General features: G+C 38.9%; 1 protein-coding gene across 5 annotated transcripts in view; it reads right to left on the minus strand.

Annotated features, from left to right (window-relative positions):
- Positions 1-22136, minus strand: part of KCNT2 (potassium sodium-activated channel subfamily T member 2) — a 200633-nt gene that overhangs the window by 127032 nt on the left and 51465 nt on the right. The gene's annotated exons all lie outside the window — the stretch shown is intronic.

Consider the following 22136-nt stretch of genomic DNA (forward strand, 5'->3'; position numbering starts at 1 on the left):
GCAATTACTTTCAAATTTAAGGACAATTCAAACATCATATGAAGGCAATTCAATTATTTGCATTAGTGGATATAATAAATGGTACAGATAATTCAAAACACCAATAATGCAAAAGTCTTTAATACGTGTCTGTGGAATAATTTTGAGTTGGTGTTTTCCCAATGTTTATCCACATCATGAAAATCAACTGAATGCCTGAAATAGTTTCAGCAAAAGCAACCTTGAGGGATTATATTTAAATCTTAAGGGTCTGGGACTAAAATTTACTTTTAACAAGTCCTTCCCTTCACCTTGACTGCATTCGGAAATGGCATTATGAGACACTTTACCTTCTTAGTTATTTAGGCTCATATTAATATATACATAGTTCAAATAGAATATTAAAGTTACCATCAATATAAACCAGACAAATCAATTACAATGCTAACATCAGAAAATTTTAATAATGTAGCCCCTATAAACTATTAATAGATAGTTTACCACTCTGTTGTTTTTGGAAGGAGCAGCCATGGGAGATAAAACTGGAGAAACAATTAACAAATGAAGATGCTCATGGTTTTAAGAAATATTTCACTACTATAGTCTATGCTGTATAGTCAAGAAGATTCATGAATATTTTTAAACTGTCTCTTATGCCAGAAAAGTAAAAAGGATTTTGTTATTAATTGCAAACCAACCTTTATCTGCCATAACTTTAAAAAGACTTGAAAACTCTCAGACTTTTCCTGTCCCTAAAGAAAACAGTTCCAGGCATACACATATTTTCACTCCTTTTCATCATTTTCTTATTTAAATGCCATCTTTTAAAATATTTTTTATTTATTGCTTTTAGAGAGACAGAGAGGAAGTGGGGCAGAGAGGGAGAGAGAAACTTCAGTTTGTTGCTCTACTTATTTATGCGCTCATTGGTTGATTCCTGTATGTGCTCTGCATGGGGACAAAACCCACAGCCTTGTTGTGCTGAGACAATGTGCCAACCAATGGAACCACCGAGCCAGGGCCCATCTTTTTTTAACTCACTTTATATGTTGAGTAAAAATGGGGGGCGGGCAGAAATCAAGATTCTCTTGTTAATTTCTCCTGAAAGAAACACTGAATATTGCAACCTCTTCCTGCAGAACACGGTACATGCACACACTCCCCACCCACATTCACAGATCTGTGTGTACACACACGCTGCCTAGTACACGCACACATACGTACACAGATCTCTGCTAGTATCTCGGGAATCCTTCATTGGACCCATTTTCCTTGCTTATCAAACCAAAAAGCAGTTCGTCATAAATAAAGATACTGTAATGCTGATATCAAGCTAAATTAGTTCAGATTTGCTATGGATACAACAGCAAATTTAAGAGGACATATGGCTATTACACAAGCAATTTGGCCAAGGTCATGCAGATTTGCTCCCTACAATTATCAAATTTATAAGATGAGTTCATTCTTCACATAATAGCTAGAATTCAGTACTGGGTATATAACAGAGCTGTATTTTTTTTTAAAAAAAAAAACTAAAACAGAATTGTTTGGGGCCTTGCACAAAATATTGAGGAATCTGAAGGCATCTCAGATGAGAAAAAGTTGGAAGAACTGGAACTATTTAGTCTAAACATGAAGAGATAGCAGTAACAGAACAGGTTGCTTTAAACATGGAGGCGCCCATCATTGTTACAGTGAGATGACTCACAGTGTGATGCTCCATAGCTTAGAACCATCATGGAGATATAGGAGAATTATGCATGAGGTTACCCAACTTGGAAATGGCCATAACCGTGAAGCTGAGAGTTTCCCACTGCGTATAAATGTGCCAAAGGCTGGGTAACAGTTTGCAAGTGACTGCTTTCCTTCTCTGAGGGTAAAGACAATTTTATAAGGTGGGGAGGTCTTTCAATAAAAAAAAATTCCAAATTCCCTTTCAATTATCATATTCTATAAAATAAAATAATATGTGTAGTGATCTCTCTGAATCTATCTTCTCTCTTTGGATCATGGATGACATTAAAATATGAATTGATACAAATGCTTTTTAAAGTCAAAGCTACAAAAATAAAATACAATGCACACCACTTTTTGATGCATGTCTTGTACCAGGGATAGAAAAATAGCCTGTAGGTTTATGATTTATAATATACAGTGGTCCTTTCTTTGATTTGATTTAATGACAGGTCTTATAAGAATCAAGGCCCACTTAGTGTTAGTGTAATCTTATGGGGCTTTCTCCAGAACCATATGATTCTCTTATACCCAGGGATTTAATACAGAATGTAATGTGGTTTTTTCCCTCAATTCTGGTCACAATTTTAGTTGATTTTAAATATCCTCTTAGAATTCCTTTTTCCAGATATAAATGTGCTTGCTTTCCCTTACCCATCCCTCTTTTATCTCTTCCTCTCTTCTTCCCTTTCTTCTCACCTCCCTTTTCCTATCTAACTTTAACTGAATTTACTTCCATCTAATAGATCAACTTAATGTACTCTTTTTGGACCTTTACCAAAACCTTATTATTTAAAATAATATACTAAGGTCAGTCTGCCCTCATCACTTCTTAGAAATGTAATTTTTTTCATGTGTTTATACTCTGGATAAAATTCTAGATCATTTGGTTACCTTTACTCCAATATAATAGTAGAATTAAGATTATATCTAATAGAAAATAAAGCAGTATTGCAATCTCTACTAGGTGGTATTTTAACAAACTAACACTTTTTCTTGCTTAATAATGACACTTCTATATTGTTCAAAAACATTTTATTGTCTAATTGGGTAGATCTTACATATCTTTGTGGTATTTATGTCTAGGCATTTTATAATTTTGGTTACTATTTTAAAAGGGCTTTGTCCTGACATTTAATTTTTGTGTTTAGCATTGTAAATGGTTTCCACATTGAACTTCTGGTAGTTTTTCCAAGTTTATATTCTGGGTTTTTGCGGCAGACAATCATGCCATCTGGAAATCTCCAATATTTCTATTTATATTTCATTGTTCTTGTCTTACTACATTGACTAGCACTTTTGGAAGAAAAATATCAACTGTGGTAAACATTCCCCTAAAAGCAGGCCTTTTGTGCCTTAGCAGTTAAATTGTTGACCCTGGAATTGCAATAAAAGTTATTTTACTAAAAAAAAATATCAGGAATGAATGGATGTTGACTGTTGCAAAAGACTATCTTGAACCTGTCACGTTGATGGTACCTTGTTGAAGGTCTTTTGACAATGATTTGGTGAATTGTTTTGACAGTTTTTCTAGTATACAATTATTTTTTTTAATTCTGGAATATACTATTTTTCTAATAGTAAACTAGTCAGTTGATACACTACTGGATTCATTTCCTATATTTTTAGGAGTTTTTTTTTCTATAGTCATAACTAAGATTGATCTATTCTGTTATCTTTAGATTATTCTAATATCTATAAATATGAATTGGATATCTCCCCAAATGTTTCTACGTTTTGGAACGATTTTGAATATTGTAGAGATTTTTTTTTTGATTCCTCATCATCAACTTGCCCTGTGCTTTAATATTAATATCAATTTAGTTTTTTTTTTTTTTTCATTTTCCTTTCATTCTCTTGCTCTGGTTCCTTGAATTTAATGTAAAAATCACACAGCATCTTTTTACAATGCAATTTCTTTGCTTCACTCTTAAAATTCTTATTCAGTAACTTTAAAGTAGGCCTTACTATTTTAACAACACAAAAATAATCATTTTAACCCAGGTCATCAATGCATTCCTCTTTCAAAAACACTATTTTGGTTTCTTTTCCAATTGCTAATACCCTAGACTCTGTTCAGGAGGCCCAACTTCTGCAGACATTCTCTTTTGGAACTTACAGTCTACAGATCGTTGTCCAAGTTTTCCTCTGAGTCTCACTGGGGCTGTTCCCTTCCTACTGCTTTCTGACTCTCAGGTACTAGTTGAGAGTCCTCGCATGAGTGTTTTGTTAGCACATTCGTCTCACACAAGGCAACACCTGCCTGGACTTCCTGGTCTCAGCAGGCAAGCTCGCTGATGCAAGGCAGTTTCTGCTCTCTCTTTATTTATTTGTGGCTGGTTCTCCTTTGGAAAGTCTACATCTATATGGAAAGTTACTAGACCTCGCTCCCAGTACAAGTCCCAGTTCTAAGACCTTTCCATCTGCCATCATTTCTGCAGTATACTGCAACATCCTTCTAGTTTTGTGTTTGGTCTCCTGACACCCACGAGGAAGGGGGGAAAGTAAAAAATCTCCATGTACTGTTGCCAAGGTGCTCTTGCTCTGTTCTCCCCACAACCAAGGGTGGGTGGTCCCTTACAAGAAGTGTGTACTACTTTACTGTGCATGGACCCCTGTTATTTCTTAAGTCACTGTTAAATGTTCAGTTATGTCCTCCAAATCTAAAGGAATACTCTGGGTTCCCCATGATGTAATGAATATTAGGGAAAGAGTTACACTACTGCTAATTTTTGCAGTGTTGCTATGACTTGGGTAAGGCAACCCTATACTTGCTTTTTATAGATCAAGAGATTAAATTCAGAAATTTTAGTGACTTGCCCAGATTCATTAAGCTAGTCCTGGGACAGAATTGGCACATCGGTCTTTCCACTCCTTCTTGCCTCTCACCTCTGCCAGGTTGACTTTTCATCATTAGGAGAGTTCTCAGTTATTTGTGAAATATTACAAAAGAACGTTGCAAATACCAGGCCGACCCAGGGTTGCTGAGAAATGTTTGTTTTGTCCTGCCCTTTGGTTACTGACCCTGAACCAGGTTCACTTCCATGTCCCAACATTTACTCCTAACTTCTCGTAACTAAATTATTTAACAGAGCAGCCAGTTAAATGAAGCCTTGTAAAATATAAATGAATAAGTAAGCCTACAATCGATTTTTCATCTTAAAAAAAATTTAGTTTCACCTGTTCATGCTCAAGTGCTCCCAATGGCTTCTACCCAGCTTCCCACCTTCATGACACGCACAGAAAGCCTCACTTTCGGGACTTTGAAGTCCTTGCTAGAGCATTCACCAGGGTTTTCTGTTTTCTGTGTGTATGTGTTTTGCCCATCTAATTCTTTTCATTATTATTCAAGCTTAACTTTCTCACGTTCTGAATCAGTAACATCTTATAAGGAGGCAGAGATCAATTCTGGTGGCCTTTGAGAGCATTCTCTTCATTTTTAAAATACAATCCAAAATAATGTCATTTTTTTGAACAGTGAACTTAGCTTTTTACACACACACATACCCATACTACATATACATATAGATGTACACATACATATGTATGTGTGCATGTGTGTTTAAATGTGTGCATCACAAGGTAATGGCAATGAGAAAGAAATGGGGGTGCTAACCACTCACCAATTTTTTTCTCATTGTGGATAATGCCAATGGCCTTTCAGTAATTGCATTTACACTCCTGTCACTCTTTGGTAATCAGGGCTTGCAGGTAGCTGGAAATAACAACCTCACCGTTTCCATGGTAAAACACATTACAAGCTGACCCAGGAGGACTTTTGTATTCAAGTCGCCCTTCAGTGTGAAAACCTCTGTCCCTGTGCGCAATGTTCATTTGCAGGACCTGTGCTCTGCACTTTCTCATTGTATTGAAAATGAGTCAACCCCAGCAACTCCACTTTAACTCAACTCTAAGCAGTGGAATCCAAGGTTAAGAAATCTAGAATTACTATACAGGTACATTCTTTTCATCCTTAAATTGCAATAGATTTCACCTCTTTGTGTCCCTGCCAGAATGCATGAGTAGAGGGCAGGTCTGGGCCAAGCCATTCAAAAGAGGAAAAGAAATGCAAATAATAGAACATGGACTCATTTTTATTCTGTTAAGTACACAATAAAGAGTAATAAAAATACATAGCATGTGGGCATCTAATAAACTACATGTTTACCTCCCAGAAAAAAAGATCAGATGCTTTAAGATAATTTTCACTTTTTTCTCCTTTCTCAACTCAACTTCCATTACACACATACACATACAAGACCCCAGAGATCAAATGCATACATACATATGTACATATATATGCACACGTAAACATTCATACATACCTGTATACATACATTCTGAAAATATAAAACGATCAGCCCCAGAAGGGTTGCATAATATGACTGCTGGCAATGCAAGCTCACCACAAACCCACCAGCCTCCTAGTCTAAACTCATAATATGCAAATGCTCTTTATTTTTTCACTATCCTTCAAAAAATGAGAAAAGAAGGTACCATCTTAATTCTAAGTGAGATTGGAACATTGCAGCAGTCATCTTAAACCCTAGGAGGTTTTGCTTGTTTACCATCAAAAAAAGTAATACTAACTGGATATTTTCCTGTCAGCTGCTTCGGGGTCTGCCTCAGATGCAAGCAGCCCCCTTGCCTGAGCTCATACCGTTCTCAGGACAGACCGCCACCCAAACTCCATGTCAAGTCCACTTCTAGAGTACCCAACTACAGATGGTGGTGATCACTTTATATAGAGAGTGTCTATGAGTTTAATGGCAATCCAACTTGATCAAACAGCAAGCAATAGATTGTGGTTAAACTGACAATGTAGAGATGACACTAAATTGCCTTACAATTAAAAAAAAGATTTCAAAGCAATTTAGGGTTTCACTTCTGATAGTATGTCCCTTAAACCCTCCCCAAAATACCAAACAAAGTAAATTATTAAACACACACACACTTTTAACATGTATATCTTAGCTAGTAGGAAAGTAAGGGAAGTCCTTAGAAGCCTGAAAAGACAGGAAAATAAGAAACCAGAAATGTAAGTTGCTATTAAAGCTGTGCTTCACCCTGAGGCTCTCTGCCAACTTTTGGTGGTTTGGAATTTGTATTTTGAAAAGCAGGAGACCTGTCAAAGATACTCCCCATAAAAGGCTCCACAAATGGCCCCCACGGAAATCCCCTACAAAGAACCTGCATTCCTGAGACACAACTTTATCACCACATGACCTTAGAAAAATCCCTCACAGCAGAAGAAAATGCACTTGGCCATCTTGGCCATGGTTCTGATTGGTATTAAAAGAAGAGACACTGAGACTCTCTGTATTCATTTTTTAGGACTTTCATAACAAAATACTACTGATGGGTGGCTTAAAAAGGGATTTATTTCCTCATGGTTTCGCCTTAGTTGTCCTGTGGGCACTTGGCATTGGGTGTGGTTGATCACTTCCTCGTCCTTGAATCACTTTCTTTGTTTGACTTTCCAAGTAAGGCTTTCTCTTGGTTTTCTTCCTCCCTTACAATTTACTTCTTCTAAGTATTTGGGGATGATCCATTCTCTTCTCTCAAAAGCAATCTTCCTTTAAAGTGGTACTCAAAGTAGCGATAATCCATATGCCTGAGATTGCCTAATTTATATAGTCAGCCAATCCTTGCTTCCAAAACTCGTATATTCAACTGCCTGCTCAACTTTTCTACCTGGATACCTTGTGGACATCTCCTGCGGCAGAACCAAACCCACAGTCCTGATTTGCTCCCCTGAAGTCTCCCAATCTGAGCTGATTTCAAATCTGTCCTTCTGGTGATTCCGAAAGAAGTCACACACTTATACCTGAATCCTGCTAGTGTTATTCTCTAGCATCCTTGAGGAGTAAAAAAAAAAAAATAGCTGAATAACAATGAAGAAAATGAGAAATAAAAATGCCTATCAGGAACATGCTCACAGTCAACACTAGCTTATAAGAATGACCTAAAGAGATTTAAATTGCCTTCAGGTTAAAATGTATGTTCAAGGCAAGAGATAGAAGAACAAAGCAAAACAAGACATACAAGATAAATACAAATATTAAACCCAAACAGAGGTTCCATCCACGTGTCAATCTACAAAAATAACTGTAAAACATTTCATGTCATTGGAAGCCTTGTGATGTGTGGTCTTCTGTGCTAAGGCATGATCTTTAATTAGATATGACTGCACACCTGCCAGATCAGATCCCTCTGGTGAGTGATGTATAGTGACCCAGAGGGAAGAGTTGGAAAGGACATAACCACCCACTTTTTTCCTTTCATCACCGTATTGTACATGAGAGAGGAGCTATACCTGCTAATTTTTTCCAGGGCTTTTCTCTCCCCAACCCCCCAACCCCAGTTAAGTCCAATCAAGGCATCTGCAGTTTCATACAACCTCAGTACTACTTTAAGGGAGAATAAAGCTTATCACTACCTTGTTTCTTAAAACCCCATTAAACCTCAAGCCCCATGAAAGAGATATTAGTCAATCTTGACTTATAATTGTTCACCCAGTGCCTAGAGTAATAGTGAATGTTCACCAATATTAAGGTGACCAATCATACTCCTTTAGGGAGGACAGTCCTTCTTTTGTAAGTTCCATCTTCCCTTAAAAAGTGTCCTCCTACATGTCCTCCTTTTTGATATTGGAAGACTAATCTGTAAATGTCCGTATTTGATCGATTCAGAGTCGATCCATTGCGTGTGATGTGACGTATTTGTATCTAAAGGAGTACTTTTTTCTTACAATTATTATTAAAAATTAATAGGCAAGTAAGCATAATTACAATATAAAATATTACAAATGTTTTTATTATGCATTTATCATATTATAGTGTATTATTGCAATGAATAAAATGTTTCTTTTATTTAAAATATTGTTTTCTTTGATTTATTTTTGTCCTCCTTTTCATTGTAAAAGAGTTGGTCACCTTACTAATATATTTGGGATTAAAAATAACTGGTCAGTTGTTGCTTCCAACCCCGACTAGCATCTCAAGTTGACAACGATCAGTATGCAGAAGCTGCCAATCTCAGGCAGCTGCCATCTGGCCTATATGCTGGGAAACAGACACTCCTGACTAGACTTGCTCCAAAACACGTTTGTTAATTTCAAAATGAATGTTGATATGGTATGGCTGACATGAAAACTCCAGCATGCCATAATGCCTCTGTATTCCCTCCACTGGACAATTATCACACCAGTCATTGAGTTTTGTAATCTAAGGGTTATGACTTTTCAATAAAAATATACCACTGGATCTTTAAAAAAAATGATCAACTCTTTTTTTTTACAATTTATTTATTTATTTTTACATTTTATTTATTCATTTTTTTAGAGAGAGGAGACACAGAGAGAGAAAGAGACAGAGAGAGGAAAGAAATAGAGAGAACAGAGGGAGGAGCAGGAAGTATCAACTCCCATATGTGCCTTGACCAGGCAAGCCCCGGGTTTCAAATCCGCGACCTCAGCACTCCAAGTCAACACTTTTACCCACTGCACCAATGCAGGTCAGGCCAAAAATGATCAACTCTTAAATGAACCAAGCTTTCTTTCGTCTTCCTTCTGGGACCTCGCCCTGCTTCTTTTGGGTTTTATTTATTTATTTATTTATTTATTTGTATTTTTCTGAAGTTAGAATCAGGGAGGCAGTCAGACAAGACTCCCGCATGCACCTGACTGGGATCCACCCAGCATGCCCACCAGGGGGCGATGCTCTGCCCATCTGGGGAATTGCTCAGTTTCAATTGGAGCCATTCTAGCGCCTGAGGCAGAGGCCACAGAGCCATCCTCAGCGCCTGGGGCAAACTTTGCTCCATGGAGCCTTGACTACAGGAGGGGAAGAGAGAGACCGAGAGGAAGGAGATGGAAAAGGGTGGAAAAGCAGATGGGTGCTTCTCCTGTGTACCCTAACCTGGAATTGAACCCGAGACTTCCACACGCTGTGCCAACACTCTACCCCTGAGCCAACCAGCCAAGGCCTGGGTTTCCCTTTAAATGTCACCTGAAACTTTTTCAACAAGGTCTTTGTTACATGGCACACATGTATTTTTGCTTATCGCCCTTGACTTCTTTCACTTATAGTACTTATTGCAATATGTCGAATTGCTTTTTAAGTGTTTGTATCCTCCCAAAGGACCTGTAAAATCTAATGACTGGTTCTATGCCATGCTTAGAACACAGAACACAGACATGTAAATAAAAGGAGAAAGATAACTTTCTGAATTGGGGGTAGTGAAGACACAATACAATGTCCAGTTGACATGTACTATAGAATTGTACACCCAAAAACTACATTTTATTAACCAATAGCACCCCTGTAAATTCAATAAAAAGTTTTAAAAATCAATAATTAGAAATTTGGTATATTTACATTTTAAAAGCTTATACCTTCCTTGAGCAAAGAAGAAAAAACTTAGTTTAGTGCTTTGCAGAAATAATGAGCAAAAATAGATGGAGATAGACAAGAAGTGACCAAGTACCAGATGGAACGCATCATTAATAACATCAAACTCTGAGCCTCGTCAGGAATTTATGTGAGGCCATGTTCCTTACTGTGGGTCCCTCCAAAGCTGCCAGCAATGCTCTGTTTGGCTCTAAAGTTGTGAGGGCAGGAACTTTGTCTACTTGGTTCGTTTTGATTATGTTTTCAGAACCTACCACAGTCCTGGTACACACATGGGGCAGAAACTATGCTCACTGAGTGTTGAATAAATTCTGTTCTATAAAAGTTTGTCTTATTGACATTCTTATCTGTCAAAATCATGTTGTCAATTTCTGATCTCTTCTGAGGGTCTATTCAGTGTCATGCATATTTTTGTGCACTTTGTTGATGGTGTTGCTGTTTAAAACAACCCTCAAGCTGTAAGGCTAAGGAGCGGTCTAAGGTTCCTGGATGTAAGAAACCTGTGATGTGCCCAGTGGAGAAAATACATTTGTTTGATACGCTTTGCTCAGGAATGGCATGACCCTGTCATTGGCTCTGAGGGCAGCTGTCATCCAGAAAAAAATGAGAGGGATTTCACCCACCTGTGTGTGAGACTACTCTGAAAAATGTTAAATTAGCTTCTAGAGTGTGTGATGAAGCCATGGAAAAGATGGAAAACCAGCTAAATTTGTGGATTCATAAGATGATTACCAATGAGGAAAAAAAGGACAGTGAAGAGCATTGTCCTAAGTCTGAAAGCCAAAGAAACTTATGGTCAGATTACCCAGGGTTAAGAAAATGTTACGCCCTGGCCGGTTGGCTCGGCGGTAGAGCGTCGGCCTAGCGTGCGGAGGACCTGGGTTCGATTCCCGGCCAGGGCACACAGGAGAAGCGCCCATTTGCTTCTCCACCCCTCCGCCGCGCCTTCCTCTCTGTCTCTCTCTTCCCCTCCCGCAGCCAAGGCTCCATTGGAGCAAAGATGGCCCGGGCGCTGGGGATGGCTCTGTGGCCTCCGCCCCAGGCACTAGAGTGGCTCTGGTCGCAACATGGCGACGTCCAGGATGGGCAGAGCATCGCCCCCTGGTGGGCAGAGCGTCGCCCCATGGTGGGCGTGCCGGGTGGATCCCGGTTGGGCGCATGCGGGAGTCTGTCTGACTGTCTCTCCCTGTTTCCAGCTTCAGAAATATATAAAAAAACAAACAAACAAACAAAAAAAAAAAAAAAAAAAAGAAAATGTTACCCTGGCCGGTTGGCTCAGTGGTAGAGCGTCGGCCTGGCGTGCAGAAGTCCCGGGTTCGATTCCCGGCCAGGGCACACAGGAGAAGCGCCCATCTGCTTCTCCACCCCTCTCCCTCTCCTTCCTCTCTGTCTCTCTCTTCCCCTCCTGCAGCCGAGGCTCCATTGGAGCAAAGATGGCCCAGGCGCTGGGGAGGGTTCCTTGGCCCCTGGTGGGCATGCTGGGTGGATCCCGGACGGGTGCATGCGGGAGTCTGTCTGACTGTCTCTCCCCGTTTTCAGCTTCAGAAAAAAAATAAAATAAAAATAAAAAAAAGAAAAGAAAATGTTAAAACCTTTCTCTGCATTTTATTATAAAGATATACCACACATATTTAATTATATATTAAACTTATACATTAAAACATATATTAAAGAACATTTCTCTAAACAGAAATACAGACAAAACAAGGTTATGTATCAAACAGTTGATAAAAATAGGACTAGGGGCTTGCAGGAACCTGATCCTGGGTTTCCCTGGGACCAAGCATTTCATATTTTCTACTTAAGCATTCACAGACTTGATAGAGCATCACCAGCACAGATAACGAGAACTGACTGTGTGTGTGTGCGTGAGTGTGTGAATTATAACTGAACAATTCAGATGTTCACACACGTCTTTGTATATATTATATGTGCATATGTCATATACAGTATATATCAGGACAACTGTGTTCTGACCATTGGCCAGGACCTATCTTACAATTTCCCTGGAATGATCTATTCTATTTCTGTCTGGTCTTCAGGTGTTAACCACAAAGGACTGGCAGTTGCTTTGTGGCATCCCCCGAATGTGTAGATTTTTATAGACTATCCCTCAAAAGTCTTGTTGAAGAAACAGAAGGTTTTTGGCAATGGTCAATCATCACTTATTTGATTTGTTTTTGTTTTTTATTAGAGAGATAGAGTCAGAAAGAGGGACAGATAGGGATAGACAGACAGCAACCTTGGGCTCAAGCCAGTGACCTTGGACTTCAAGCCAGCAACCTTTGGGCTCAAGCCAGCAACAGTGGGGTCATGTCTATGATCCTGCGCTCAAGCTGGCAACCTCAGAGTTTCAAACCCGGGTCCTCTGTAGCCCAGGTCAACACTCTTATCCACTGTGCTACCAACTGGTCAGGTATCACATATTTGTTTTATTGTGGAAAAAAATGGACCTGCTAGTCTTTGTGACAGCTGGTCATGCTCTTTGCTAACTTGCTTTTGTTACTAAAGCATCAGGTGTAACCAGGACAGGGGCTGACCCTGCACCCAGCGCCATGCGTCACTCCACCACAGAGTGGGGTGGAATGACCTGACATGTCTTCAGAATTAGTCCCATGTAAATAAGGACACTTTACCAGCAAGCAAACAAAAAAGAGGGTGACACAGAACCGATGACATGATAATCTAACAAATTTTCTGAAAATGAAGCCATTATCATTGCAGTTTCAAGTACTTTAAAAGCTGCTTAAATGTCCTTCATGGGGAAGAATGTTAATAGGAAACCATTACTCTGTTTCTCAGCACGTGCTCTCTGAGAGCAACCCATATTCCCAGCATAGGAGATACATGCTTAATTGCTTAGAAACCTTCACTGAAATTCAAATGTAAAGCTACATTTGAAAAATTCCAATAAATCCAATAACTTAAGGGCAAGCGGAGTTGCTGATCCACAATCAAGGGACGTGATTCGTAGGAAGAAATGCATTATACAAAGCAGGGAGTTCACTGCATTTCTGACGGTCACATGCAGATGCTAAAACAATTTCCTAATTTGTTGAGTCCAACAGTATCCGTGAAAAGGTCCAAATTGGCAGTCAAGGAACGACTCAAAAAACCAATTGTTTAACGGGTGCATCTTCAACAATTACTTAGCCCAATCCCTTTATCCTAATTATGTGCAAGGCATTTAGTAGGAAATTGACAATTACAAGTAAAAATGAAGCAAAAAGAAAAAATAATCTCAAATGACTAATATGACAACAAAAAAATCTTTTCATCACTCATGAAAATTTTCATCTCCAACACGTACTTGGATTACATTGATCAATCACACAACTATAATATATGCCTGCTGTATGCTAGACATGAATTTTTTCTTAATTTAATATCACAAAAACATCCTTTGAGCTAAGTCATTATCGTCATTACACAGATGAGATGGATGAGGCTCCAAAATTTTTGTTGCCCAAGATCACACTGCTAGAAAGTCAAGAAGCTGGGATCTAATAAAAGTGCAATTTCATAATGAAATAAAATATATTTGGAAGATTTTGTTTCCCGTGCCTTATCATTTATCTTGTACAAACACAAGATGCAAAGGGTCATAGCTTCATCTTCACATGGAATTCTTTACAGCAAAGTTTTATTTAGGGTAGAACACTGAAAACAAGTGTAGATAGGTGACTTGAACTGAGGTGCCCCCATTTCTACAGGGTGACAGAGAACGACATGACCATAAATCTTGATTTTAGATCGTGTTTCTTGATAACATACCAAATCACTCCTGCTGCTTCTTCCTGATTTTTAACTTACCAACTTTCTTAGCCTCAAATGAATTTCAAATAACTATCTCTAATAAACCCTTTAAGACAAGAAACAAAGGATAACGATCCTAATGGAATGACAGCCATCATGTCACAAGTCTGACGTTCTCTGTAATCAGTTCTATGAAAGATTGACCCCTTCCAGATAAAAAAGTTAAAAAAAAAATTAAAAGCTTCTGCTTTCTATGTCAAAACATCCTGTCTCATTTTTAAGCGATTTTTCAATTTGTTTGAACAACAGTGCTGTGATCGTGATAAACCCATAGAGGACAAGTCCTCTACATTTTGCATATCATTTTCTGGAAAGTTAGAGTAAGATGTGGGATTACTCCAGACAGACATTTTATTCCCAATAGTACAATCCTGGTAACCCTAAGTGCTAAGAGAGGCTGAGAAATGGTCTTTAGATCCCACTAATTTTATTACTCTCCATTTTTTTCAGAGCACAAGAGAAAATCTTAGCTGCCACTTCAACTACAAAAACAAATAATGTGTGGTCATTTTCTCACTTCTCTCAAATAATCCTCTTTCTAGTCAAGCAAGAATCAAACAGAAATGGCAATACATTGACTCCTACTCTTCTGATCATACCTAAGCCTCCCCTGCGCCAAAAAAAGGGTGTTACTGACTAAAGAGCCAGTAAGAAATGCAGTCAGTCTTTACTCCTTACTCTTTTCCCAAACACTTTATTTTATCATCGTACATTTTAGGAAGAAGTGTTTTAGTTTTAAGTGTTGATCCTAAAAATATAATCATTAATGGATTCAAGATTTATCTTTTATGGGAGTTTCCTACTTGCCGGCTCATGACTGCTCATCATTATTAAAAATTGGTTAGGACTTCCCTTGCTCATTAGGTGCAATCATTCCCTTGACTGGTGGCCCCAGCACCTTTGAAGCAACCCCATCTGCAACATTGGCAACCTGACCTAAAACATACGGATACAAGGAGGAGGCATTTACAGAGGAAGCTATTGCAGTCAGTCAAAAACAGAAAAAGTCAGGCATAGGATTGCCTCACAACTTTTATGCTTACAATTATGCTATACATAAATATTTAGGTCTCCAATATGTATCTTAAAATAAATAATGTGATTAAATGACTTTTTTTAGAACAAATGTTGAACATAACACATTTCAACTAATTTCCACTTAGGCAATAATTTTAGAGAAAGATTATGTTGCATGAGAACAATTTCATAATGATTTAAAGTGGCAGTATCCCTCATATACTCAATTATTCTAAGACTGAATTGAATATTGCCAATGCTAGAGAGAATTTTATGAGATGTGCATCTCTTGTTGATCATTAAATTCAATATACAGGCAGTCTCCGGGTGACAAACGAGATAGGTTCTATAGGTTTGTTCTTAGTTGAATTTGTATGTAAATTGGAACAGACACATTCACCTATTAAATGCAACTTAGACAGATGTTTGTCTTAACATAGTTTTTATTTTCACCTTTCAGAGAATATAAATACTTAACCATTTTCAAACCTATGGAGCCTATTTCATCTATAACCCAGGGACTGCCTGTATTTAAAACATGCAACATCAGTTCATTGAAATTGCAGATGATTACAGGCACTCTCTGTTGGGTGAATAAATAAGGAACAAATAACGACAGCTTTATCCCTGTTAACAAAAGCACCCAAACCCTGTCATCGTTTCAACCCCTCGACATTGTAGCTTACCCGACAGTACCTGTCTCCTGAGTCAGACACGGCTGCCATCGAGGGAAAGGCACAAAGGCGGCTCCACAGGGAGCCAGCTGTGGAGACATTGTGAGCTGAGGGCTCAGCTACGTGTTCAGGAGAACAGAAATGTGTTTACTGCCACACTCTCCTCTCCAGGAACAGGAGGGAAGGAATGGCATCTTTGGTTTTCACCATGACTTTGGGAAGGTTGTACAGGATGTAAACAGGTCAGCCCCAGCCACCAATTCTAATTTCTTTAACGCTCTCTTTGGTTCAGCATTGCTTGACAGACTATTAAGGAAATGTAGATGATGCAGGAAGACCAGTGTCCTGGTTAACATGATTACTACTTCCCAGAGCACTGGACGGTCATTAATAGCAAATAAGTTACTGCAATGGTGCTCTCTGCCTCTTTCTCAGAAACCTTTTATTCATCTCTACTTAGCCTCAGGATGTTGTGTGCTCAACCTACAGAACTGGTCAGAAATATAAGATAGAACCTTTTCGCTGGTAAACAAAATCAAGTGTCAGTTTTAAGAAACATCCATGATGCTGAGACCATGTCTGCCAAACCCACATGATTTACAACTCAGAAAGGTATAAGTAATCTCATTTCACTCAGCAAGGGTTGACTCAGTGAAGTATGTACACACTCAGTGTTAAATTCCAACAGGGCACAATTGTTTACCATGTGCCCTGGGGAACGGCTGACATGCGAGGGACAGAGTGAAAGTGAAGAAGTTTCCTCTAGCCGTATCAGGCACAAAAGAATACGCAAAAGAAAAAAATACACATGCATGGACTCATTAAAAGGCAGGGATATATAAAAGGTATAGAGCTCATTAAAAGGCAAAAAAGAAAATGTTAGCAAGATATTAACAAATGATATGTTAACAAAGGCACACTGCAGTATATAAACATTTTTTGGTAGCCTTACTCATGATAACCTTGTTTTGATTGTGAAAAAGCTAAGCAATGTAATTGGCCAATAATAAAAACTCAGATAAGTTGTTTTTTGTTTGTTTGTTTGTTTTTTGTTTTTTTCTCTGTCAATAGTATGGAACTGTGTGCAGTCACAAATAATGCTGGTCAGCTATTCATGATGCACTGTTAAGTGCAAAACCAATAAGTAAACAAGCAAAAACAGTTTACCAAATACTTTTGAGGGTTGATCCCACTTAAGTAAAAAAAATAGAAAAAAATCCAAAATATTATACATCAAACTATTAGCATTTCTAAAATTATGTTGCTGTTGTATTTGCTTGTTTGCTTGTTTTGAAGTTTCTGGTGATTGTTGTGAATCAGTATTTTCTACTTTCTGAAATGACCATGTAATACTTATGTGATATAAATAAAACACTAACCAAATAAGGCACACCCTTTGTACCAAGTAGCATCATGATCATGAGCTTTAACCATGACTTCACTTCCTAAAATGCTTATCCATTCAAATGACTTTCTGGATGGCATTTGCCAAGATCCAAATAGCTTCTCTCCGGGAACTTGGGTCATTTTAAAGCATCTGGTCAGACAGGAGATCACGTCACCCTCACAGTAAGACATAAGAGCTGCTTGTCCTAACACAGACTTGCTGGTTAGTTCATCCAGCTAGGCTTGCTGCAGCCCCCAGACAACTTCCCAGGGTTATTTGTAGGTTCAGACAAGAACCTCAAAGATCAAATCAAAGGCCAAATAGTTACTGCAAATAACAATTTCATAGAATGTCAGTTCTCAACATTCATCACTACACAGGGACCAAGAACCATATTACCTAACCTCATCACTGTCATTCTGAATAGTCTCTGGGGTTGTTCAGTGCATTCCTTCAAGTATAAGGTATGGGCTTTGCTGTCTAGGGTTTAAGGAGGCATCTTCTTTGACCCAGGTGGACTGAACCCCTACTTGTCTACCAGAGTACCCAAGGGAAATTCCTCAGTGCTCAGAGCAGAATCCCCACACAACTTCCAAAAGGACAAGCAGGCAGCTGAGGAATTGAATGCTGATGGAAATGTGCTTGCTCCCGAGCTAAATGGCTTGCATTTAAATCCAACCATAAGACTGACTGGCTATAGGACTTGGAGTGCACCCAGCATATGGAACTGTTCTGAGACGACATTTCTGCTATGTGATAAAAATGAAGGGATAGTGATTCCAACTTCCTAACACGCGTGAGGATGAAACGAGAATGCGTATGAAGTGTGCGGCAGAGAGACTGACCCCTGGAAGCCTCTCAGGGTACTCGCCTGGTAACCTCACAATCACACAAGTTTGCTAAACTTTCCCCCCAAAGCAAATAAACATGTCGGCAAGGCTAGACACTATTATCCCTGAGAAATGTAGATTTGGGGCAAGTGTCCTGAGGGAACAAAAATCCCTCAAGAGCCTGCCTGATGATCATTTCAGCAGGATCTCCACAGTCGGTCAGCACTGAGTCTCTCCGCATGAAGTAATCAGAGATGTCTTTATTTCAGCAATTTAATGTAATTAGGATAAATGGCTGCAGGAGAAGTGAAGTGAGGCCAGGAGCCATTTGCCCAGCAGTTAGAAGTCACGAAAAGTGGTGACAGGGAGTACCTAGGCAGGCTTATCTGTGAGTTCCCATCCTCGCTCTGATTAGGCACAGCCATTGAGATATTCAAATTAGTAATTTAGCTGCTTTTGCTCAACACTGCAGTAAACAGTCTTCATTAGTCTTTTCCCCCTCTTAGGAAAGGGATGTTTCATCACAAATTCGGGTTTAATTTTTTTTCACAGTGATGGCAAATGGGCATCTATAGGAAGAACATACTGATTTCAAACTTCAGTCCATAAAACATCTTTTAAAACCCCTCAGGGTTTGGCCTCACAATACATGCTACCAGGAACAACTCACTCCAACTCTGAAGAGTATCATAAATACAGCAGTAGCCAAGCAAGGAAGAGGGAAAAGTCAGCAATTGGTATAATTCCCCTGTAATGTATTTGAACATCATCTGAGTTTCCAGAACCAACATCAACAGAACCACTCAACATCTAAGTTCACTTACAAAGTTAACATCCGGAATGCTTGAACATTTCCAAGCTTGACCTTGGAACAGACTTCTTAACCACGAAAGAAGGGAAAGGTTGGGATAAGAATCAGGAAGAGAGATACTCCCTGAGACACTAAGTTTCTTATTTTATCCTTCAGTTTTCCTCGTACTTAGCAGAATTCTAGGTGTCAAATATTTCTTTATAGACATTAAAAAGGAAAACAGGAGAAAAGGTGTGAATATATTGCAACTTCCAATTATCAGTAGCAATACTTTTGAACAATCATTTAGCAATTCTTTGTGGCTGAGCCCCCAAATTACTTACTTCCACGCTCTATGTGAACTTTTTCATGACTAAAGAGATGTTTTTAAAATAATATTCTACTCTACTAAGACGCTTTAATGAATAATCCCATTTCGAGCACTCTTTTATAAACCAAGGCTTAAAACCATATAACTTAGAAAGGACTGCAATGAATAAAAGGGGTTCAGATTGCTTTCTTCTCCATATTATCCTAACACCATTGTCTCTTCACCTCACAGGTACATTTTGGTCATTCAAATTTCACAGATTCTCAAGGAAAGAAGTAGCAATTAAAATTAAAAGAAATTCTCAATCAATCAAAATACACTAGTCACACTAGAATTCCATTCCATTCCTTTTTTTTTTTTTTTTTTTTGCAAGACAGAGAGAGGAACAAAGAGGAACAGACAGGAAGGGAGAGAGATGAGAAGCATCAATTCTTCATTGCAGCTCCTTAGTTGTTCATTGATTGCTTTCTCATCTGTGCTTTAATTGGGGGGTTTCAGGTGAGCCAGTGACCCCTTGTTCAAGCCAGAGACCTTTGGGCTCAAGATAGTGACCATGGGGTGACATCTATGATCCCACGCTCATGCCTGTGACCCTGAGCTTAAGTCAGTTGAGCCTGCAGCTCAACTGACGACCTCAGAGATTCAAATGTGGGTCCTCTGCATCCCAGGCCGACATTCTGTCCACTGCACCATCACCTGGTCAGGAAAATTCCATTCTTTCTCTGCACAAATTAAGGATTATATAAATGACACAATAGATTGGATTTGTATTGTCCAGTTAGCGACTAAGGTGACTGTCAAAGATAGCACAGTCCAACTTAAATATTGTTTATGCCTACTGATTGCTTCTTTTTTTTGTGTGTGGAAGAGACAGAGAGAGTCAGAGAGAGGGACAGACAGACAGGAAGGAAGAGAAATGAGAAACATCAATTCTTCGTTGCGGTTCCTTAGTTGTTCATTGATTGATTCTCATATGTGCCTTGACCGGGGGGCTACAGCAGACCGAGTGATCCCTTGCTTGAGCCAGTGGTCTTGGGCTCAAGTTGGTGAGCTTTGCTCAAACCAGATGAGCCTGCGCTCAAGCTGGCGACCTCGGGGTCTCGAACCTGGGTCCTCCACATCCCAGTCTGATGCTCTATCTACTGTGCCACCACCTGGTCAGGCCCTATTGATTGCTTCTAAGGCTCAAGGTTTTCTCTTTGATCATGACAAAATGACTACAAGAAAAGTGACTGATGTGAAGTATAAGCAGAGACCAACCACATTAGCATCAATTGATGGCACTTTTATGACCAAAATACATTTGGGAACTTTTCAGGTTCTTCCATTTTCTGGAGTCCTTAGTCCCCCCACATTCCCCCACCCATGAAATGAGATTTGACTTGCTTCTTCCCAGGTCAGATATCTAGCAATTCTTTAAACGAATCCATGTGAAAAGAAAATTCTCAGTTTGGTTACAGAAGCACTTATATATTCACTCAATAGTTGTTTTATTTTTATTTTTTAATGAGTTTTATTTATTTATTTATTATAGAGAAGAGAGAGAGAGAGGGAAGGGGGGAGGAGCAGGAAGCATCAACTCCCATATGTGCCTTGACCGGGCAAGCCCAGGGTTTTGAACCAGCAACCTCAGCATTCCAGGTCAATGCTTGATCCACTGCACCACCACAGGTCAGGCTATTGTTTTATTTTTTAATGTCTTTTATGAACATGTGACATTATATACTAAACAGTGAATTAAAAAAAAAGTCTTTGTTATCACAGAAGAATTTATTCTATTACAGTCAGGAGAATCAGAAAATGAACAAACCCAGTAATAAATGTTCAATTACAGGTTGGAATATATGCTATGAGTGAAAAGCCCAAGATACTAAAAAAGATTTAGGAGGCGGTAAGTGACAAAGAACTCTCCACTTGTGCCTCATTGCCTGGGCCCCACATAGGGTTTCTCATCAATGGTACAACCAAAAAGTAATTCTGGTAATTGACAGTCGGCTCTCATTCACAATTTGGAGATAGTGCATGATACCTATCATTAAGGGCTGGTATTCCTGCACCAAATGGCCCAAGCTTGGAAAGTGATGGGTGGAGGGCTGAGAGGGGGGGTAAGAAAGAGGTTTTTTTACTAAAGACTATCATGGAAAACCACCAGTAGCAAAGCTGAGACTGTTTGTATTTCAATGTTGAATGCCTTTGATAGATAACCACTTCTGGTTCATTTAGACTTCGAGAGAAAATCATAAATGGAGCTACTGTCCCATGGAATAAACTGATTTCCTACCAGATGATGAAAGAAACGTACAGTCTCTTCATTAGAATTATACAAATGACTAGGTCCATTACATTAGCATTTCTCATTTTGAAATCCTGCTCTGGGCAATAAATATGTGCAAGTCACAGAATTGTTATTTATGCATTATTCATTAGACATGGAAGACTAATTATTTGAGCTGAGGTAGCAATTGCCTACATCCTGAGATTGTCCTCAGATGAAGAATAAGGAAATGAGGAATCCAAAAAACTGTTACAAACTAAAAGAGTGTTACATAGGGAAAAAAGACATTAAAGGAAAGCTTCCATCTTAGACTTAAAAGTTTTAAAGAAACATTTTTTAAAAAAGAATGGGAGTCCTTTTCTAGACATTTGATTAAAAGGTAAACTGTGGAGATCAAAGAAAGCAAATTCTAAATCTACAAAAATACAAGTCTATATTTTTATCAATGTTTAATAAATAGACTTTAGAGTCTACTGCCAGAGAAAGCAAACCACTTCACAGAATTGCAGTGACGTTTCTCAGCTGACTCACCACAATGAGGGGATTACAAAAACAGAAGAATGACCAACCTTCCCAATAATAGAGATAAATACTTGGAATTCTCCTAGTGGAGACCAGCTACAACATAGACTACATATGATAGACCATTGTGAATGACCTCCCTTCCTTTTCTCTGTGTCCCTGATTCTCATTATCAGTGTCCAATTATAATTTCCCTTCCCAGAGGTATCATTCAGTGTGAACAAAATCATTACCCAACATCATGGTTTTTACCTCAGTCATACTTCATTCAGTTGGCTAAGCATGAACTATTTAGCTCCACACTGCACAGCTCCGGAGGCCCTTGCAGAGTGAGATGCCCGGCATCTAAAGGAGTCTGAGACCCGCACCG

Source organism: Saccopteryx bilineata, chromosome 1 (genome assembly GCF_036850765.1).
Source record: "Saccopteryx bilineata isolate mSacBil1 chromosome 1, mSacBil1_pri_phased_curated, whole genome shotgun sequence".
Lineage (NCBI taxonomy): Eukaryota > Metazoa > Chordata > Mammalia > Chiroptera > Emballonuridae > Saccopteryx > Saccopteryx bilineata.